The sequence below is a fragment of the Cygnus olor genome, chromosome Z, assembly GCF_009769625.2.
Source record: "Cygnus olor isolate bCygOlo1 chromosome Z, bCygOlo1.pri.v2, whole genome shotgun sequence".
Classification (NCBI taxonomy): Eukaryota; Metazoa; Chordata; class Aves; order Anseriformes; family Anatidae; genus Cygnus; species Cygnus olor.
In genome coordinates this window covers 18096976-18120784 of record NC_049198.1, presented here as the reverse complement: position 1 = coordinate 18120784, position 23809 = coordinate 18096976, and the positions used below count along the sequence as shown (strand labels likewise).

Genomic DNA, 23809 nt, shown 5'->3' with positions numbered 1-23809 from the left:
TTCTAAAAAGATCTTTTATATTTTTATAACCAGAGATGTTTTTCCAAGGTGCAAAGAAAGTAATTTCAGCAGAAAAACCATGTCTCCTTCACCTCAAATTCTGTACAACAGAAAGACATCGTAGTCTAAAATTCATTATCTATTTCCTCTCCCACACCACAAGTTTAAATTATTTACCTTAATTTAATTTAATTTAAAATGTTTACTTTTTATTCTATTTCTGTCCAATTTTTCCTGATAAAGGTAATTTTTCCTGATAAAGGTAAGTTTCCTTCCATGATCCGGAACACACAGTAAAGAAAACAGAAAAAAATAGAAAAATATTGAGCCAGTGTTTGAAGCTGAGAAGCTTTTAACGCTATAATGAAAAGACTATGTCCTGCACTGGTAATAAAATTTGTAGCCATATCTACCTCTTGTATAATAACTGCATCTTTATCTCTAAACCACAATTCCCTTTCCTGTTTAAAAAGAAAGAAAGTGAGACCCAAAATCCTGGTGCATCATAGCCAAGTTTACCCATCAGATGTGGGAGAGCTGGAAACAGACTCGGGTCTCCTGCTAATCCTTCAGATGTTGAAAATTGTCATTTTTTTTTTTTAAAACTGAAGCCAACACATTAGGATTTTTCTCCTTGAGAACAAATGGGTCTGTTTCTGCAGTGCTTCCCCCGTGAGTGCTTACAGAAGGCCAAGTGGAGTTTTGTATCAGGGAGTAAAGACTGCAAGAATGAGTCCCTTGGCCATGGTGCCAAGTTTCCAAGCAGCAGCTGAAAACGTCTCCAGAATCTTCTCATTGCCATCATGCCTTCATGAAAGGTAAATATTTTTCTTTCTGATTTGTACACTTAGCACTTTCAAATGTTTTCATCAGCCCCATGATGTCCTCCTGTTTGAAATAAATGATTCAGTCAAAAGTTATATTTGAGAAATAGTCTATTAATAATAAAGTACATTAAAAAAAAAAAAGCCAGACATCTTGCTTGAACTCAGACGCATTACCAACTAAACAGCAAGTCTTCTTGTGCCTGAGGTTTTTCATTTACCACTTATTTTGTTAAAATGAGGCATCATTTTGTGAAAAGAACTTTCTTTGTGTCTTGCAAGTTGGAATTTTGGAAAATCCCCAATCCTGTAGAGTATTTCCAAGTTTGGAAGAAAACGGACTTCCATTGAGTACCCACCCATCCTTGATCTTCTGAGAAGAAATAAAAACAAGCAAATATGTTTCCCAAACCTGTGCCCATGCTCCCCCCCTTGCACCTCATTCACAGCCCTCCTGAAGTGCTTTGGGTGTAGCTACATGGGCCGCAGAGGCGTTACCCTCCAGATGCAGCATACTGCCTGTATGTACCACAAACCCACAGTCCCACGTGGCCGCTCCTGGGCTGGAGGTGCCACCTCTGCAGTGTCTGGGCACCGCTGTGGGGTGATGTGAGCGCAGACAGCAGTGCTCTTGTGCATGTGGGTTGAGGGGAGGACGACCCATCCAAGCAGCCTGGCTGGGACGTGACAAGTGGGTCCTTCTGAAGTCCACCTGAAGCCATCTCTTAAGACAAAACAGACTAACCAAACCAAGAAAAGATTTCACCAACAGGCTGCGGTCAGGGTAGGCGCAAGGGACGACCATATTTCTGTGATGTGCTTTAAGCCACATCCACGCTGCACATCTTGGCAGGGGACCAGCCGGGCTGCATGCGTCCCCCAGGGCTCACCCCACGGGCATGTAATGCGAGCACGCTACAGGGCTATCTACACCTCAAAGGTGTTTTATTTCAGCAATACTGGCACCATCCCTTCACCTGAGCAAGAGAGTACTTTTCCTGGCATAGCTGAAATCAGTTTGAAAGTGGAACAAGGTCTGCTGGCAGGAGACTTTTTCTGGAATAACTGCATACCCATTAAGGCTTTTGTTGGCAATTTTCTTCAGGTTCGGAGCCAATGTTACCATGATGCACCAGCCCACTGTGGAGTGGCAATTTGATCAAATTATAATGCCAACAAAGCCTGTTTTCCAAGGGGAAGAACCAAGTGCTCTGCTCTCTTCTTGTCATTAAGAATGAAATCATTTATTTACCTGTGCAAACTTCCCTGGGACTGTACTGTACAACCTCTGCTGAAATGTATTGCTTAGCTCATGCTGATTTAAATCTCCTCTTTAAATTGGATTTTTGCTGGATGGCATCACAAGAATCTAAAATGCAACGGAAGACAGCGGGTAGGATCAAACAAAGAATCAACAAGTGATGCAACCTTGAAATTATGAATTATCAGTTTGTTATTTTTCCTTGAAATCAGCAGCAAAGGGTTCTGGGAACAGTGCAGGTTTGGATTCTGCTGGGCATTTTTTTCAGTAGTGGCTTCCTGAATTTTATGTGAAATTCAGTGAAAAAATAATGAAAAACATATATACTTGTATCATGACATAATTCACTCTAAGTGCAAATATGTATTTTGTGCTTTAAAGGGAAGTTCTATAAATAAAATCAACGCATATTACTGTGATAATATATATATTTTTTAAACTAAGATCTGTTTTAGCGGCATCCATATTGTTCTTCATTTTTCCCAGAATGTTTTTGGTAACATTCACGAGTGATTTGTGGTTATAATAACAATGGGTAACTATTTACTTTTGAAAAGAAAAAAAAAAAAAAAAAGACAACAGATAAAGGATTTTCTGTTTCTCTTTTCATTTGTTTGTTTTGTGTGGAAAGGAAGAGTTTAATATTGTACTCAGAGCCAGAATCATAGTAAAATGACATTGGCACCAATATCTGAAAAATGTTGGAGAAAAACAAAGCTTAGGAAAAGCAAGAATAAATATTTTGCAAGAGAAGAGATAGTGGGTTTTTATGTTTTAAAAATGGACTCTCTGTGGTAGACCTAAGTGCCTGGGAGTGCAGTTCTCCATTGGGACCATCTCTGACTGGTGTGTTTAGGTTTAAGCATATAAGTAATATCGTAAACCTTACTCAAATGTGAAACTTTAAAAAGTATTTGGACATTTCCCTCCACAAGATGAGAGTGCTTTGCAGCTCACAAGTGTGGGGCATCATGAACATCTCTGGAATGAATGGACAGAGTGTCTGCACACAAACACTCTAATTTCTGTGTCAATATCCCTATTGCTATGGCTCAGCTCTCATTAGCTAAGTAAGTCAGCAGAGGACATCACCACAGCTGAAACGTCTTCAGCGCTTGGACTGGAATAGACCTGTATTCTCCTTTCTCAGCTAAAACTAACGCTGTTTGGAAATGCTACATTTAAGCATTCAAACTGGCAGAGTTTCACAGAGACTTTTTTGGGTCCCAAGATCACTGAAATCCTTAAACAGAGCAGAGTGAATTTATATCCACTTTTCTTTTTCTGCGTTGGGTTTGAGCAGTGTCTCAATGCAACCTTGATGCCTGCTGGGAAACAAAGCTGGCAGCTTTGAGAGCCTCGCTAAGTAGGATGGTAACTCTTGGCTTTACGCTTTGCTTTGCTTGACTCAGGTCAAACTTCAGCCCACATTCATCTTCAGATCAACCAGTTCTACACACTAAGGGACACTGTCTTCAGCCTTCCTCTTTGCCAACAATACAGCAGATGAGGGGGATGCACGTGTCACCCATGGGTATTTGCATATCTAAAATCCCACCTGCGTAATTGCCCTTTCAGGTGGACCATAGATTTTTTAACTGTAAAACTGAGATCTTATTTAGGGATTTAAGTCAGCACACAAGTCCACCTAAGACTGGTCTGCTGTTCTTACCCCACACTTTGGATGCACTGGAAAAGGTATTTGCCATTCTTTATAACTGTGACTGAACCCTCCTAGCATTGATTTCAGAACCTGGAGAAAATGTTTGCAGAGAGAGCACTCCATTTGCACTGCCTGTGGTGTGCTGGGTACCTCTGCATGCTTGAGTTCACAGCTAAATCACACTTACTTGATGAACAATGCCAAAAACAAACAAACAAACAAACAAAAAAAAACAGCAATGATGAAAAACTGCCAAAATGAGAAGAAGGGAAAGCACATACACTTAGAGGAACCAGAGTGGGACTTACCACCCTGAACAGAGAGATGCAATGGAGACCAAGGGACTAAGAGAGGTCAATGGTGTGTCCAGTTTGTCTGTGTTAGTCCTAGGTCTACACATGGCTGCACAAAGCTATGGATGACCTGATCTAGTGATACTGAGCCTTGTCTGGAGTGGATGGGACTCAGGTGCTCCAGATGTCCCCTCCACCCAACACTTCCGGGTGTAAAACCTCCATATAGTTGCAGCCATAATCTCGTTTGCTTTCATGCTAAATCTCTATGCTTCTAAACCCACAACAGAGCTGTGACCTCTACACAAATCTTCTAACCTATTTTTGTGTCCTCTAGAGGGTGAGAGGATTGATAGCTCAGAACTCACTCTTCTTTACAGAATTTCAGCAGAACAGAAGAATAGATGGGCCGTAGCTGTCAACTCTGCAGTTGTTTGAGCTAGGTCACATGAATACCATCCAAAGCTTTCAACTTAGATATATACCACTGTATTCTTTTTCATTTCTGTGGTAAAATAGCTTTTGTAGGTATATCAAGGTTGGAAATGGTGAACAAATATCACGAGGGCAACACTGATTTAATCAGCTGATTTAACAGATAAGCGTACATCCTGTGTGAAGTTAATCTTTCCCCACAAGATAATGAACTGTGGAAACAGGAGAGACTTGTGAGCTTTTAGTTTCCCAGAATTCGGATATATCTGAAAATTGGAAGGGCTTGTAAATCTAACATTTCTTTTTATCTAACATTGCCCTCCAAATACCTTCTAGCCTTCATCAGTTATTTAGATCATTTGTCCTCCTAACTGTGACAAATATGAGAGCAAACAGTTGGTCAAACAAAACCAACCAAAGTGGCCACGAGCATCTATGCAGAGAGGAAGGTGTCCCTCTCTGGTGCCATGATTTTGTCATGATCCTAACTGATGTCTTTGCTTCCCAAAGGCACTTAGCAATAATAGAAATAACTTTTGACCATGCCAGGAAAAAATAATAACAATTAAAAAAAATAACAACAAATATCTCCAGAGAGATAATAAAAATACCCTAATCACAGACCATGTAGATATATAACAAAGTACAATCTAGTCTCACCATCTTGGTGGCAACGGCTCCTGAGGTAGCTAGCAGAGAACAAGAACCACAGAGCAACAACAACAAAGTGGTCAGTGACTCAGAGAAATGATGCAACCTTTCCCTTCCTCTTTGCTGAGGACTGGGCCCAAATACCAACCCCAAACATTCAGTCCAGGAGGAACGAAGAGCCTGAAACTTCTTGGATGAAATGTAATTCCGACTTCCTTCCACCCTGTCTGGAACTTAAATAGAAGATCTAGATTCCTATCTTAAACCCTTACCGAGGAAGGAAGAACTGTGTTAAAACTCTGAGCGTTCAGAGGGTGAGTAACTGCGGATATGACAACTGAATATGGAATTTCATTCATTTGTAAAACATTTTAACGAGGTCCATCTTCACCAGGTCGATCAGCTCTGATGGCAGGTTAAAGGACACTTCAACTGTATCAAGCAAATGCTAAGCCACAGTTTTATGCAGACCACACTATTGCTCAACCATAGCTAGGCCATGGAACTAAGTAGAAATCTGAACAGGTGCTAATAAAAGGGCAACATGCTGGAGAAAGTAAAAGGAGAACCCTTTTAGAGGTCTCCATGTGTCTCTGCAAGCAAACAAGGTCTTCAAGTGTGGTATAAAAGGGAAGGAGGTGAGCTTGCTGGTGCATGTGGGAGTTCCTCTGTCAGTGGTGAGTTTTACTTAGGATGGAAAGAACTTCATTTGTGGGAATGCATGCTTTTATGGTTTGAGTGATAAATGTGCTTGGAGAACAAAAACAGATAGGAAGTTTTGTTGTGGATTTCTTCATAATTTTATTTTATTTTTTTCTTTTTCTAGTGGGAATTTCCAGAAAGAAAAAGGTTTCTTTTGCTCAGGTTGTGAAATCTTAAACTGATGCTGCTGGGAGGAATGTCTGAAACAAATTGAAACAAATTGTTTTCAAGGCCTGGAATTACAGAAGATGAAATGTCACAACTAGAATAACCTTTTAACCTGAGATTTCTTAGAATTTCCTGATCCATGAAGTGGCCAGACAACACTTGGCTGAGCTTACAGACGAGGACAAATTGACAGGAATCCAGTAGAAGCAGGACTGTGCTCTTAATGTGCATAGAGAAAATTTTACAGAGCCTTTTGCGTTCCTTAGACTTCTGGAAAGAGTAAAAGTGAATGTTTAAAGAATTTAGATAAAATCTACAGGTGATCTAGAAGTTAAATACTCTGAAAGGAGACAGCAATGTACTTAAAAAATGTCATGTAACATGGATTTTTCTTCTGATTTTATCACGTACAGCTTTTGTTGGCTGATCCTTAGTAGTTCGCAGTGCTAGCAGCAGTAGTGAAGGAACATAATGGTGTCCGTCACTTAAAGCAGAGCGGTAAGCAGCAAACATGATGAATCTGCAGACACTAATAGGATACGGACATGTAGCCTTGATTGAGAGATTTTGCTCTAAATCTTACAACACAATTTCTCAGAAAGATGCTACTTACCAAGACATGAACCAAAAATATGAAACATTGAGGTTTTGGTAGTGAACCTGAATAGCTACTGTGTTGCTTGTGATATTCCTTGAATGACTTCTCAAAAGAATCTGCTGGCCAAAGCCAGCAGATCTGTTTGTCCCTCAGTGGTCTTGCTTGTGTGGGTTCTGTGGGAGATGCTGCCATTTTGCCTTTTACCACAAGATTTCTACAATCATTTCAAAGAAAAAGATCTAAATTTTCCAAACTCTGGTTTGATATTAAATTTCTTGGTTGCTCTGCTATAACTCTGTATTGCAAAATCAAGATACTATACAAAGGTCACTGGATAGGAGTGCACCACAGGTCCACAGAGACAGAAATAAAAGTAGGATAGCCAAAAACTGTGAAAAAAGATTTAAGATTTATGTGTTAGATATGTGTTACTACCCTGGTTATTATGCTGGTGCCTTTTGACATGCTAGTGAATATAATTTACACACTACCTTTCTGTAGAATGTAAATGGGCTCTCCACAACTGAAATCTTCATTTATCTATGAAGAAAAGAAATTGGCAAAGCATCTTGAAAAACACATTTTTTGGCCACATTTGCTAGTATTTGCTGAAAGAACTCAAGATTTTTGAATTACTTCTGTATCTGCACACGACCTGTATTATCTCTTCAAAGGACACAAATGCAAAACTTTCAAGGTTGTCTTCATAAACTTTTGAACCTCTTTGGCTCCTAAAAGGGAACACGATCACAAAAGAATTTTTAAGAATTATTGGAAACATTTGTCAGAATAGGAGACTCAGTAAGAAGGAACAACAACCAGTCACTGGTGCTCTGGAAAGATCCAAGCCCAGTTCACAGTTCCACACTGCTAGTATTTGTGAGACCTCCAATACGATACCCAAAGGAGTGTGATTAATGTCGTGTGCCTGTTTATTTTTCCCCTGAGAACCTGAAAGGGTAAAAAAAAGATCACAACTAAACAAAAGCATATCAATAACAGGAAACTGTTGGTGAGAAATACCCCGATCTTCCTGTAAATTCACGTCACCACATTCCCCAGGGACAAAGGTGCGTGAACAGCATGGTAAATAATTATGATTTAATATGAGGCCTTGCAATGCTGTTTACAGTTGAACAACAAAAAGGAATTGTTTCTCAAGGCGCAAAATAAGCAAATAATAGAAACACATATCAATATAATCAGGAAATGATGATGTTATGTCTGGGTCAGCTGCTGAAAACAGATTGCAATCTATCAAAGTATCAACCTGATATCTCCGTGCAGCCCACAGAGAAACATCAGGGATGGGAGAGAGTCTTTCCCTCTTCTGCATGCCAGTCATGTCACTTTGATCCAGTTATGGAGGTGCAGGAGACTGGCTTCTTGCAGAAGGCTCTCCATAGATATTTGCACTTGCTGATGTTTAGGGACATCAGTAGGGAATTTGATATATTTGTTGAAAGCATCTGAAAGGATTTATTGCACTTCACATTACAAAACTGAAAATAAAACGCTTTATGTTAAGTGAGGAGGAGAGATTGTAAGGAATAGTAACAGCTGGTCTCTTTCAGGAAGATTATGTTGTTGAATATAGCCAGCAAATAGAAGAAAATCTCATTGCAGAAACATCACAGTGAATTTCAACAGAGAGGAGTGAAGCTTCTTAGTTCCTCATTAAAAATACATTTTAGTGAGAAATATAAAAAGCACATAGGATGTCAGTTTGCAGCAATTTTTCCCTACAGAAATATTTTTAGGGATGCCAAGGCAAAATCCGCTATGCAAAACCCAAACAGAGCAATGAGTCTTGAATAGAAGACTAACATTTTTAGTAGAAGGCTTAAAGCATTTAAAAATGCATTCAATCCTTAGTTACAGAAACATAATTCCAGACTATGCTCGTCAGATTTTAAAGTTAAGCAGGGTCAGGTCAGGTCAAAGCCTGAATGTGAAAATATCAAGAATTTTCTTAGTGTTGTCTGAAATAGCACCAGTGACTGTGGAAGACTTTTCTCCATCACTCAGGGCTGAAATAAAGCATCAACACTTGCATCCTGATGAGTACCAGTTATAAGTTCTGGGACTTATAGACGTTCCCTAAAGCTCCCAGTGATGGACTAGTATTTGAAGATTTTTTTTTTTTTTTACCTTTATCCAAGCTATTATCTTCAGAAGTATTTTGGTGCTTAGCACCTATGTAAGTGTCAGCTCCTGCTGAATGAATCAGCGCGTGCACAACTGCCATGAATAGGATGTCTAGGAAATAAGCAACAAGCTTTGCACAGCCTCCTTGAATTACACCATATGCTTTATCATACTCACTGCAAATTGAAGCTGATGTTGATTTTGTTTGGATTGTGCCTGCTTGCCATCCCAAGCAGATGATTTTTACACTGTTGTCAGGATAATGCCAATCATCTTAACAGATGCTCGTGCTTTTATCTGTGCTCTGCATCACATTCCTCCGAGAGAAGGCTGCCAGCAACAAACAGGTTTTTCTGAAAGTACATAAGGGAACAATAGACAATAGGAGCTGTTTTATACCGCTGGGTATAAACAAGAACAAAACCCAGTTCACATGGAATGAAAAACATGATTTATCAAGATGTAAGTTGGTGGCTGGTAGGCTGCAGATGACTTTCGGGATCTGACAAACCACTGGAGCAGGCTGCAGACATCCAGTTTGTTAAAAAAGTCACTGCTGGGGCTGGATGGAGCTATCTGTGCATTTTAGGTTGATTCTCTAAACAGCCTTGGAATGAAAAAAAGCAGATGATTTCTATACTTTTAGAAAATTCAAAATGCGTCATTTAAAAATTTTCCATATTAAATTTTTCAAATGTTCTTTTGAAATGACACTTCAAGACACTTCTCTGTTTTCCAAATACTGGACTAGAAAGGATAAAAGTTTAAAAGAAATTAACGGTGGCTAGCAGATAAGCCGTCTTTCCCCTCTAAGGCAGGCAGGATGCTTAGAAAGTATATAATGATCAAGAGAAAACATCTCTATCCTCTCCATACCTCAAATGCTTTCATCTCCTCCCTCCCCAGCTGCCTTCCTGTGTGCTTCCAGGCCCCAGCCCCAGGGCTTGGTGGAAGACATGGCTGGATAGAGGAGAAAGAGAGGAAGGGAAGTGCTTTTCAGAGCTGGTTGGGAAAGGGAGGTGGTGTTGGCAACAGAGGTGTTATTTTTGGCTTTTGAGTTCTTAAAAGTATTCTTTCAATTGATTATTTGTTATGGTCAAAAACCAAAGCTGAAAGGCATGCTTAAGGTCAAGCTCAGCTAATGCAATTAAAAATGTTTTAAAGCTGCCTCTTATCCCTTCTGCCCCCGAGAAACAAGAAATTAGTGCTGCTGTGGTAAATGAAGTCTGCAAACTCATCTGCTTGGTATTTAGGAGAAATGCTTCAACATCCTTATGCTATAAGCAGACCAACTCTATTTCACCATGCTTACATTTTTTTTTCAAGGTAGACCCAAAACACTTTTCCTCATTTTTTTATTTATTTAGTCCCTGAATTGAAAAATCGAACAGTTCACACCATTCTGCAAGCATTTGTGGAAGAAACAAACACTTTAGAGCAAACTGCTTCTTTGACTGTTTTTAGTGTTTTCCAGAAAATCATTAACAAAGAGAGATAAACTATTTCAAGCTAAGCATTATTCTCCAGTAGCGGAAAAACAATGTGACAACCCTGCATGCTTCCTATGAATTTCTTAAAGCACCTAGTGAACAACACCTAGGTATCAAACCAGCCCTGAGAATTAGAAAGGACTGCATATATTTTCTGATTTCCATCTGTAGAAGTCAAGATGAGCAGAAGAGGGGAATGAGTCATCAGAAAAACTAGGAATGAATCACATATATGTCGGTAAATGAATGGTATATAATACCCTTAGATTTTGATCTTTTGCCAAGAGCTGTAGGTAGTAGATCCTGGAAAACACCAAAATATTTGCAGACAAATGTGGCCAAACATCCCAGCTTGCTGTGGCTATATCTCAACAAATGCAAGTTTGTAAAAGTTACTCATAAAATATTGTCTCAGTATTTCTTACCTCTTTTTCATGTTACTCTTCCTGTTGCTTGTAATATTAACAAGACAAAGAGAAAATGAAGAGCTCTCTCTTTTCTATTGGTAGGATCTGTAATTTGACTTAGTACTACTAGAAAAAATAAGAATTAAACCCCAGAATGCTATGTTATTCAGTTAGCTCTCTGGATCACTTTGCCACCATGGTAACACGTGGCAACACCAACACAGATGCTCAGATGGGATAAATCAGCATTGCTGCATTTGCTGGAGCAAAACTCAGTCAGTTTCTGTCGCAACTGGCTTTGGGGTCCTGTTAGTCTGATGCACAAGTTCTGCAAGGAAAAGCAAATCACTGTAGTGTTCAAATGCCAGTGATTAATTATTGGACGTTTTTTCATGAGTCTAGATGATTCCCACAGCATCTCCATTCATATTTACAAACATTTCTTTGCATGATACTGCTTTGATGCCTGCCACATCTGTGCTGGCTTGTGCATATCCTCACTAGTCAGTTACCAGTTACTCTAATTTTAAAAGCAGAAATACTGGATGACTTTGTGGTGTCTTTGACAAACTGCAAGTTTAGTACAAGTTCTTCCACTGAAAATTAACATAGGAGGGAGGTGTTAAACAGTCAAAATACCACAATTGCTTCATCTGGCCATCCGAAACAGCAGCAGCCAGGGAATATTAAGTTCCAAGACGTCATACCCTTTGGTTTCGATGTGTACAACTCCTAACGCCTTTCTCTCAGCAGGTGAACAGATTGCCTGGGTTTTGAAAACAGCTGAGCACACAGCAGTTTGATTAGGAGCTGGAAGGAGCTGGTGGATGCTCAACACTTTAGGGAAAAAGGGCTGGAAGCTCTAAGGAAATTCTTCCTTCTGCTGGATAATAGGGAGCTCAAGTCTTGCAGGCCCTGCATGGTGGTATTGTCAAAAGAGGTGAATAATAGAATAAGTACATTTCCCTTTGTTTTTCTTTTCTCTTGAGGACTACTACACAGATGTGGGAATATCATACAGAGAAGATTATATATCAGGGAAAGAAATGCTCTCACTGGGTCTTTTTTTGAAGTCACATTGCATTTAGAGGCTTCTGACCAGTTGCAAAATACAGCCCCAACTCTGCCTGTACTGGTAAAATCCCTATTTGACTATCAGGTGGAGGATTAAAACTACCTCGGTGAGTAAAACCAAATGTTATGAACATTTTTACAATAGATGGATTCTGATGGTCAAAACAGCAGGTACTCATGAAGTCAAAGAAACTTGGACTGCTACAATCCATAGGGATTCCCTTTCCTACTTCTAATTATTTTCATTGGATCACATGGCTAAAAGCTGTGGCTTTTTTTTTTTTTTAATTAAAAAAAAGCCTCCACACCATATTTGAGGGAAAAATGACTATCTGCAACATAACACTATTCAAATGTCAGCTATCAAATGACTAATTCTGTTTTTTCCATATGAAAAACCGCATTCACACAAAGGAAGGCAACCAATTGCTTTCTTTCAAAACTCTTCACTCTTTAAGAATTACAAAAATATCTCACTTGATCTATCAAGCATTTTATTTTATGAGCATCAGTTTTATAGTCCTGAAGCGGAGTCAGAAGCGGTTTGGAAAAAATTACTCAGACCTGTAAAATGCAGAGCAGTGGGGGGTTGGATTCTGCTCTTGTTGTCAGTGGATTTTGAATAGTGGGATTTGACTGGATTCAGTGGTGCCACACGAGTATGAGTGAGGAGGGAGTCAGGCAGTCTTCATGGGCAGTCTATTCTGTAGGAACCACCCACACAAGGAGTTAGGCTTGAGAAGTCCTTGCAGGGATCGTATTAGATTTGGCTGACCTCTGCCACTGTTAATGGGAAGATTGGGACGATACTGGGAAAACAAAACTTGTTCTAGTTTTGGGACATTTTGGTCAATATCTGCCTCAAAGGGGTCTCACTGGCAGCACAAGATCAACCCTGCCAGAAGAAGCAACCTTGTCTCCAGAAAATTGCACAGCTGTGTGCTGAGAACACAGAGCTGAGAAGAGCGCAGTGGAGATGCATGTCTATTTTCCTCATATCCTGGGCAAAAAAGTGTAAGGAAGCCAAAACAAACCAGACATGCTGTGCTTAAAAGTTAAAGTATTTGCAGAAGAAGCATGGCTGGAGTATGCTACAATAAAAAGTTTTGTTCTTCTACACAAACAATAGAGCTTCAGAAAACCATACTTCATTGGCAATGTGAAGAAGAGCGGACAGACTTTCTCTGCTTTCGAAGGGAGACAGGACTGTGACTGCCTAGGAAATAATTATAAACTGCCTATGAAATAATTATAAACTCTCTGTATTACCCCGGCCATAAAGAAGATGCTGACAGACAGTAGAAATAAATGATCAGTGAAACCTCTTCTGTTTTCTCTTCTTTCCAGTACCTACATCACAGCCACACACATATCTAGTACCTTCAAAGCAGACGGGAATGAAGGTAAGGAAGGAAACAAGGAAGCAAGCAAGGAGGAAAAGCAAGGAAGCAAGCAAGTAAGAAATTCTTTCACTTCTGCTCCTTTTTCCACTTTTTTTTTTTTTTCATTTCCTTGTCAACAACTCTTTCTCTTTATTTTCTTACCCACCACCCACAACCCTTTCCAGACCTCCCTGATTCCTGCAGAAGTTGGACAGACCACGAGCACCCAGGTTCTCTCTGTTTTGAAACAATTCATCTCTGGTTGCTTGTGACTCCTGTGGTGCTGATGTGAAGAATCTTATAATTTGAAACTGTCTCAGGGAGTGGACATATTTTCAAAGCTGCCTGGGTACAGTTCAGGATGTAGTACTGGCAGTCGGCTCATCTGGCCCTATTTCTGTTCTCAGCGCTAACTCAGGTCCACTTGCCATCCAGAGTGCTGCTGGGTCTCCAGGCTTCTGTTTCAGCCAGCATATCAATAAGTTGTTCTGGCTGGGAGGACCATACCTAGTGCTTTGGTTGTCACTGCAAGTTTAGAGATCTGGTTTAAAACAAGGACAGAAGTTTTACTAATGCTGATGGTGCTACTGATGGGTTGAGCACAGCTGGAAAGTGTGGAAAAGTCTTCTGAGATGAGAGCTGTCATTTCTAAACTACCGAAGAGAAAAGCAATCCCTGTCTTCATAGGACCTTGAAGGACTAGCTGAAGAACAGCAGGACCACACAGATCTGAGATGACCAGTAAAAGATGAAAGGAGTAACTAAATATCATACTATTTGATCAATATTTTGCATTGAATGGCATTGCAGATTCATCCTACCATCACCTCTGATCAGAGAGGGTTCGCACTCACATTTCTTTTTATACAAGCAGTCCTTCGTGAACACAAACGGGTGATTTGGCTATGGCAGCTCTCAAGGGTGAAACCTGATGTCTCTCAGAAGATCCTTTTGCCATACATTGTTTTGTGCCAAACTCTCCTAGCTGAATAACAGCAAGGGAACAAGCTTCCACCAGGGATCAGCCTAAAGCAGATGCACAGAATGGCATGTGACCAGACTCAGTTGGAAAAAAACAGAAGAACAGTGTTACTGATACTGGAGCAGATGCAGCCCCTACCTGAATGGGTGGCTGGGCAGGTGCGTAGGAGATGTGGGACTATGTGCACTGACACTGGGGCAGGCGATTGTTAGGTTTATCGACTGCTTACACACAAGCCGGGTAAGGAATTAAAAGTCCAGTATATCTCCTATAGCAGTCTACAGGTATACTACCTCAAGATATTCCATAAAATGGAGCAGGTACCATTGCCACCATTTATAGATGTGAAAGTCTGTGCTTATCCAAAACTGTAACTCATGCTGGTTTCAAAGTATGTCTTTCTCCCTCCCAGCTCCCACAGGGCCACCCAAACCACTAAAACATTCCTCAGTCGTAACAGTGCGGAGTGAACTGGCTCCCATTCAGATGGTCTGGACGGTGGGGTGGGATACAATAACCGGGCTGCTTCCAAAGTGTAATCTCAGGGTTGAATACCACACACCAGAACGAAGTGTTCACAGCGGGTTTATTAGGGCACTGAAGGATCTGCCAGACAGGATGAGTCAAACATGCTTGAAGTGTTAAGAGGTGGCTTTAAAAACTGATCTCCTCCTTCTTAAGGAAATTAAGGGATTAAAAATTAAAACAATCTTGTTCTTTTTTGTACGAGGAACTGACCTGGCTGGGAAACACTGAGAAACCTGAATGGATGACAAGTTAGCCACAGAGTGACAAAAACTGAAGCTATGAAAGGACTTGTCCCTCCAGCCTGCAAAATCTCTAGCTGTTTGGAATCAGCTTTTACTGGTGACCATGGCACCTCAAGACCTGCCATATCTCCGTTTCTGTGTGTACAAGATTCAAACATTCTGGATTAAATCCCAGCCCTGTCAATCTCAATGAAAATGTTTTTCCTGGTGTTAGGAGACCTTTAGTTCAGTCCTATTGTTTGTTTTCCCACTCAGACATACATCTCTGAGTTTGTAGTGTTTACTTGATCAAAGACGTTAATTTAACCTTCTTTTTGATGTTGTTCTTATCTCTTCTTCAGTCAAAGTCCTTCCTGTACTTTCCCAGATCCTCTCACCTGCTCCCAAACACCTTGGCACCGAGCCACCAGCCCAACCTTCAAATCCCACTCTTCCAAGTTCACTTCTGTGGCAAACCTAAACATATATAAAAAAACATTGCACAAACATATCCCCAACATATTCAAAACCTAGATACTGTTCTAAATACTGTCCACTCTGCAACTCAGTCCCCCACACCTCATTTCAGTCTACCATTTTACTATTTTACTATTCCCTGACCCACTGGGCTACAGTTGTTTCTCAACTGCTTACCAGAGCACTTTGGTTACCCAAGGCAAATAAATGTTTATGATGAAGTGACAAAGGAGAACTGGCAGAGTCCTCGAGAAAAAATTGCAGTGAGGCAACTTGTTTAGATATGGCAAAAAACAAACAGCAAGGCTTTGAAAATGCATGCGAAATAAACGGTGATGTCCAAACATTAAGGAATAAAGAGGCACAATAGTGCACATGATGCACTGTGTACTAAACAGGTTCCAGGTTGCTACAAAAAGTGTGCTAAATCCTACCATGGCACAAGGCCAACACCAGTCCCCGCGGTGCTTCACACATCCAGCTTTGGGAAGCATGGTTGTAGTCTGGCAATTCCTATCAGGGTGAACTGCCATGGGGAGACGGCTGTCAGCACAGAGACAGAAAACTGCAGCCTCTGGATAGCAGAGAGATGACAGCCATCAGGGTGATAACGGGAAGGGTATGGGGAGCCAAATTTACGAGAGGAGGTTAGGTGAGCTAGGCTTGCTCAGCCAGGCTGAGAGAAACCACTGCTCTCTACGAATACATTGAGGAAAGGTCTCAACACCAAGGGGCTGGTAACTGTTCTGATGAAAAAGAGTGTTGGCATAAGTGAGATACCAGCTGCCCATAAGGAACTTAAAATCAGAAGTTTCCAGACCATGAAGATAACCATGTCATGTGGCGGTTTTGTAGAGGGGGAGTCAGGCTTGGGACAGGGATGAGACCAAGCCATCTGAATGTTTTTAAGATAGAGCTCAATAAATGAAAAACAGAGATTATTACATGAGGTAATGTCTGCAGTAGTTGGGATTGGGATTTAATGATCCAGGTGGTCCTTTCCATCCTATGCTGTTATGCTTCCACAGCCAACACTATTCTGTACCCATGGCCAACAGAAAAAAGAGCTCATTACTTCCAATGCAAGTGCTTTAAAAGAGCAAAACAGTCAAAATTGTGGGGACTGTGAAAATACCTAGCATGAGTCAGAGATAATTTAGCAAGCCCAGCAGCACTTGTGTAAAATGGATGCACAACAGGAATCCAATTCAGATGTAAAAGCTACTATCAACGGAGGGTATTGATTTACAGGAAGAGACAGCTTTCTGCATAGTAATGGTGTGAACCTACTACAGCTGCAATTTGGTAAGTAATTTCAAAAGCAAAGCCATACAAAATACATTTGCAAATGCACTTTTTAAAATAGGCAACAAGAATTGGAGCCATGCGAGTATGAGAGCATAATGGCTGTAAAGACAGCAGTCATTTCCAACGATGTTAAAAGCAGCACATGCAAAGGCACCAGATGTTTAGACAGGATAACAATGATGCTGAGGACAATTCTCACTAATCTATGATTCACATGGTGAAAGAAAGATATATTCCCATTATTGGAAGAATCTGGATTGTTTGCACAGGCAAATGAGAAAAACAGGTCAGTATAGATGAATATTAATGATTTTCCTAGAGAGTAAGGGTCTGACTGAAGATGTATGAGTTACAAACAACAAAGTTATTGAGCAATCGGAGTAGCATAAAAAACCTTCAGAAACCAAAAAGATTAGTGCATCAGAAAAGAAAAAACAAAACAAAAACAAACAAGCAAAAATCAAAAACAAACAAACAAAAACAACAACAAAAAAAACAACTTAAAAGGCAACCTGTATGAAAGGTTCTTCTCAGTTTCACTACTTCTATTCAGTATTCTGATACATGTTGCTTGTAAATGGGCTGCTGCAGTGTCTGATCCCTAGGTAGTCACTAAATCAGCCATGCCATGGAATTAGATGATGTTTTTCACTAAAACCTAAGAACTTAATTTCCTCAGATGTCCTGAGGGAGTCCACGTGCCACTGCCCTGGAACTGAGGCCCTCCCTGGGGATTTGCTTCTCTCTTTCAGCGTGCTGAAGCCAGGGGAATGAAAGCATTTTCTTCAGCACCATCCCCTCAAGCTCCTCTCCCTCCTTTGACCTACACAAAGGCTGAATTCTAGTCGTCTCCCTGTGCTAAGATAATTTGCATAGTTTTGCTGTAGTTATTTTTCTGTTTTTCCTTTGTTGGACTTCTGGCTGACTGCAGGTTGTTTTGCTTTGGCAGACAGGGGTGAAGACCTTGTTCAAGACTCCCAGTTCCGAGAGATTCTCTCTGGGGAAACTTCTGGAGTCGGAAGCTTTACACAGGTTCCCTCAAAAGAAATGACCTGAGACTTGCATATGGATCTGCAGAGGAGAGGACGCTCAACTACAACACTTAACACTGAACTTGGGGCAAATAAATATTTTCTTTACGCCAGTGTGACTGTTCAGACTCTTGCACTTATGTCTGTAACTATCTGAGATAAAGAAACACATCTCCACATACTGAAACTGAACAAACAAGAAAAATAACACAAATTAAGGATGCTGCATCATTCAGTGCACTGAATGAATTACCACATCTGTTTTAATAATCACAGATTTTTTAATAACACTTATTATGCAAACTAATATACTCATTAGCATATCCTGTAAATTAAGAAAATGTGTTGCTAAGAAATGATTAGAGGTTGTGCTCAAAATCAAAATAAAAAGAAGGAAGTTTTAAGCTGTTGCTTTTAAAATAACTCTGGGTGGACAGATTCTTATGCCTAATTAATTTGAGCCGGTACCCCAAAATTCAGCTGACATTACTAACACCCTCTGATAGCATTACCGGATTTTCTAAGGACCTGATTTTGGGAACCAGTAGGCTGGGTGGGCTGTGATGATCTAAAGATATTCTGTCCAAACACAGTATCTGGTGTCCCAAAAGAAAGGCACCAAACACATGTACCTTTTCCTGTTAACTCCTGAATGGTCCTCCATTCCAAAGCTGCCTATAGGTCACACTCTGGCTCTTGGAGCTTCTTCAGGATTGTCAGGAGGGCATCCCCAACCCTTACCACAGGGGTGAAACCGCTACAGTACCCAGCCATTGCAATAAATCTGGCACTATGGTTGATCTTTCACTAGAAGAGACCACACATAGAGCACCCTGTGTTTGCTAACACATATCCTGTGGGGATTAAAGCAGAGTCTACACCATAGCAGCCTCATAATACAAACTCATGCTTCTTCATGGCATGTTTTTTCTAAAACTGTAGTGTACTGTCAGGAGGTGCATCTTTCAGTGGGGCAGTGAAGCAGCCGTGATAGTTGAAGCACAAACTTGAGGAGAGCAGGTCCATCACACAGCCTGTGTACACAGATGCAAACTGATTACTTGGGCCTTATTATGCACAGGGCAAAAACAAGGAGGAGGAGAATGCCTAGGCCCACACCCCATGATTAGCTAAAGAGAGAGAAAGGACATCAGCAGGCCTACTAGGTGGCTGTGACTTTCCTCTTGCCCTTGTAACATTACTACATCTCTTTTGGGCTGACCACATGAACAGTCCAGGGAGGACTACCATTGAGAACTTCCCAATGGCACACCGTTGCTGTGCAAAGGGCACTGCTGCCCACCAGTGTCATCCCACCAACTTCTTGTCTGTGTCCTGCAACAGCAAAACCACTTCCTCCTGGTAGCAGCTGCAGCCTCCTGTACTGAGCCTCTAATGTTGTGCCAGTCTGGCTGTAACAGAGGAATATTTTTCTTTTCTGGATGATCTATTACAGAACGCACCTTCAAATCTCTCTAATAGAGCTCACTCAACATCAGGAGAGGAGCAAGACCTGAGCACTCGCTCTGTGACGTCTTGGAAAGGGCAGGGATTGTATGGAGAATACCTGAAGCAGGCTAAGAAATCTTGGTTTGAGGCATGAGCCACCAAGGGGAAGAAAGGCCAACACTATCCTCTTCCTTTGTACAGAACACAGCATATTGCCTTGCTTTAGGCTATCTCACTGGCACACGATGAACTTTCAATCTGAGCTGCTGAGGACAGCCAGTCCTGGGTGCACACAAATTTCTCTTTCAGACACCTAAAACAGAATTTTCAAAGTTGCTGAAGTGGTTTAGGAACATGCATGGATCAGCATCCCACAGTAACCTGTGCTCCCAACTCACCTATGCAGTTCTTGGAAAATTATTTTTATTATAAATATGTAACCTGATCTTCAAGGTAAATAAGAGTTCAGTTGTCCAGCTTGAAAATTTACATGGTCTAACTTGCGTAGGATCACAAGATAATGAGGGATCACAAGAAGAGCACAGATTTTGTAGAGAGATTTTGTATCTCTAGTAAGACAATTCACAGAAAAAAAATCTAAGAGACTCTTTTACTACATTTTGAATGGTGACTTTAAATATTCTCTTTACTGGAAAAATAACGTCCTTATTAACAATGCCCTTTTTAAAATTCACTTGGCTTGGTAAAGAATCATTGGAAAACTTGGAATTTAGAATTTGAATACCATTTGATCCCACTTGAATCGAATGACCTCTTCATTTTTCCAAGAAGCTGTATTTTTAAGAAGTAACGTTTTTATTTATAAGGTACTATTTAATTAAGAAATTGTTACAGGAATAAGATTATCTTGCAGCCTCAGGACTCCCTCTAGTGTCTTTACAGCCAAGCTCTTTACGGAACTGCATGGACCACTGGAGTTTTGTGTCTGTTTTTGATGACTACGGAGCATACATCAGTAACTTCTTATTTGCGTCTAACATGCCTAGAAGCTTCAGTCCACTGTGTTGACCCTTCACTCAGAAAATCCAAGTGAATATTTACCACCTGATACAGTGTTAAATTAAAATTAAGACTGAAATAAATAAATAAATAAATAAATAAGCCATTTTAATGCAATAAAATATTCATTTTCCACTGTTTTTTTCTAAAGATTATTAATTTCTTCTGTTTAGCTGGAAATCTTTAAGTTATTAGGACAGGACATCTCCTGACTGCTTGCAGGCAGCATTCAATCTTTCCCATCAGAATAATTAATATTTGTTTTCTCAGTGTTTGTTATAATTACACTACTGTCATATCAGCATAAATTAACCAAAACCAAAGAAAACTGATATAATTTTTTTCAAAATGTGGGGACAGTTTTGGCTTCTGAAATTGGTTGAAAACCTATGAGGACCCTAAGAAAGTCTTGGCTGCAGCAACAATTTGCAAAGAGTACTGTTCGTTGAAAATTGAATAGAAACTAATTTCTAAAGTAGTTTCTGGTATGACATGAAACTGCTTTCTTCTCAGTAAAATCTTTATCCAACCAAATCCAATAGAAAGAAATTGATGTGCAGGGTATTATAGAGCTCAGTGATACCATGCATTCTGCTTTAACCGATATTCTGATTGACTGTCTCCTGCAAGCAGGCTTATCTTCATTATTAATAGGAAAGAATCTATTAACTAGCTGGAAAATTTTTCATATTTTCACAGAAATATTCCACATGGAGGTCAAGACTACAGGATATTCAGTTGGCATACAGGAACAATCCTACAGAGGAGGATGAATAAACAGAAAACAGAAAAAATTACATACTGGATTTCTGCCTGTCTGACTGCATGACCAGGAATTTTGTTTAGGGAACAAGTCCTGTTACACTTTGAAGACATAAGAAATCCTTCAGTAATAAATGCCAAAGATGATAAAAACAAAACAAACAAACAAAAACCCAAACCAAACCAACAAACCAAACCAACAAACAAGCAAAAAATAAATAAATAAAAGCTTTTCAGGAAATGCAGGTGCAAGGCTTAAAATCAAAGAATTCAGATTTACATTTCTTAAAAAAAACACAAAAGTCTCACTGAAAGCAAGTAGGACTTTGGTTTGGGAACTCCTGAAGGACTTAAGAAAATGTGGCTTAAAGCTATAGGTCATTCGGGCCATTGTCAGAATGTGGCCTTTCTTTTCTCAGAAGTCTCTTAATACTTGTTTTGCATGGCCGTGGAAGTACCTGCCTGAGTCACGGCATCACAGGACAGCAGAGGCTGGAAGGCACCTCTGGAGGCTATCTTGTCCGATTCCTCTTCTCAAAGTAGGGTCACCTACATCAGGTTTTCAGGGCTGTGTCCTGCAAAGTTTTGAACATCACTAAGGATGGAGTCTCTCCGGGAGACCTGTTCCAGCGTTTGATCACCCTCAATGTGAGAAAGATTCTTGTATTTAAATGGAATTTCCTTTATTTTTTTCCATTGTCTTTTATCTTTCCACTGGATACCGCTAAGTCTGGCTCCTTATTCTGCATACACTCTTATCAGATGTTTGTACCCATTGATGAGATTCCCACTGAGCCTTCTCTTCTCCAGGCTGAACTTTCACATATGTCAGAGTGGATTACTTTTCTTTGGACAAGAAGTAATGTCATAATGAGCATACTAAAAAATATTAATTTAATGACAAAATTAGTTCAATGATTGCTGAGTTACTCCGTAGAGGTACAGACAACATTGACTGAGTACATTTTTGTGACTATATCAGTGGAACTACAATGTGGAATAGACTTTAAATTGTACATACCTTAAAACAAATGTATCGTCCTCCAATTTCATCCTATGACATGAATCACAAAGTATTAAAAAATAATGTCTAGTTCTACACCTCCACAGGTACAGGATACTGCCATTTACCTGTCTCTTGCCTCTCATCCAAGTGTCTTGCTCAGCACTACCTTTCTCCTAACATGCTTAGAGAAGACAAATACTCCTAACTGGGGATACATTGCCATACCTGTGCAACACATGGTCAGTGCAAAAGCAATTTTTTTCCCAAGGTTTTTCATCAGAAGCACAGAGTTTCACTGCCACGCACCTGCAGGCCTGCTTTTCCAGCTTCAGTCACATTATGGATCTTTATTCCATGCTATATCCTTTTTGCTTTCGACCTTCTTGTTCGCATCTTGGACTCTCTTGATACTTTTTTAATATTTCCTTCTCAAAGTTTGCACAAAACTTCTTCTTAGAGCACCAGTCTGAAAAGAATGAAGTTTATCAGGTCTCTGCCTTTGAGATTTTTAATAAATCTGTTAAATAATATCTGGGTGAAGATCACTCCCTATGATTTCCCACTGGACATGGCTTCCCCCCAAGTACATTATTTTAAAATTGTGAAGACAGCAAAGCCTGCCAAAAATTGCTACGGAAAATCTAGACTAAATGATGACTACAAACCTCAAAGGAAGAGAGGAACCAGACGGCTGACCCAGAAGAGATTCATTCCATCACAACTTTTCTTATTTCTGCAGCCTTGGAATATTATCTAGGTTACTTATTCTGCTTATTTAGTGTAAGATTTCATCTCACAAATTCCAGTTCTATGTGTAAGTGGAGTAACAAGTTAAAAAAACAACTGACCTGTTGAGACACATTAGAAAGCACCCTGCCAGCTGATTATATCAGAGAAAATTTTATGACTGCAAGGCTGTTCCTGGCATGGATGATGTATGCAACTGAGGGTATGTCTGCATATTTGAATTAAGTATGATAAGTGGCTTATACACAAGTAGTTCAAGTATGCTCTTAAAAAAAATTTAAACTAGAACCTTGTGCTTTCAAGTACAGGGCACCATTGATAAGGTGAAAAATGCAGAATTTCCTCTGTCTAGTTTAAGTTCTGTACAGCTTATAATCATTTTACTTTGTTTTGTCTACTTGCTATATACTTATTCGACAACAAAACATGACTTACTTCTTTATGCAAGTATGATTGTAGTTACATACCGTATCTGGTACAAAAAGAATTAGTAAGAAAGCTGTATATAAGCTGTATAATACTTCTTATTTCACGATTATAAAAGCCAATAGTATTTACAAGGTTACAAGTACAACATACCTCCAGTACTTGCTTCTATTCTTTGAAGGGACTTTAAAGGCACTGTGATGTGCTGTTTATTACCTGTTATATGTCCATTTCAGACTTCTTTTCCTTGTATGTATATAGCACCCTCACTAGAGTATTCAATCAGTGTACAGTTTAATTTATTTATACATAAATAATTTTCTGAAGTACAAAAACCATAGTTTATCAATTTTAGATGTGAGGATCTGAGTCATACAGTGCCGTCAGAGAATTAGCAATCCAAAACTAAATTTTTGAAACAAAATGAAAACATAAAAATTACAGGTGAAATGTTTACTGATCCTAATGGTGTGCTTAAGACAACTCACCTACAGCACAAGGGCTGTGTGTGCCATCCATTCCCAGGACTGTCAGTTAATTATTCCCAGGTCTGTGGTTAATGGGTTGCATATCATGAGAGCTGGTTAAAGGTGGAGAACCAAAGGGGCTTAAAGGTTGGACCTGGTGATTGGGAACATGGTTTAGTGGGTGACATAGACATTGGTGGAAGGGAGATGGTTGAAACAGTTATCTTGAAGGTCTTTTCCAGCCTTAATGATTCTATGATCTTGTTAGGAATGATCTGGAGGGGACACC

The 23809-nt window shown here is 39.9% G+C and overlaps 2 long non-coding RNA genes across 2 annotated transcripts; one reads left to right on the top strand and one right to left on the bottom strand.

The window, feature by feature from the left end:
• Window positions 1–6847: 6847 nt before the first annotated feature.
• Window positions 6848–22328, bottom strand: LOC121062360. The gene is made up of 3 exons (XR_005815527.1): window positions 22187–22328; window positions 8921–9096; window positions 6848–7326 (listed from the first exon to the last, which is right to left on the bottom strand). It is a non-coding gene; the product is annotated as an uncharacterized LOC121062360 (long non-coding RNA).
• On the top strand, window positions 10872–17725 carry LOC121062359. Its single transcript, XR_005815526.1, has 4 exons — window positions 10872–10915; window positions 11394–11580; window positions 13062–13170; window positions 17562–17725. It is a non-coding gene; the product is annotated as an uncharacterized LOC121062359 (long non-coding RNA).
• Window positions 22329–23809: the final 1481 nt, after the last annotated feature.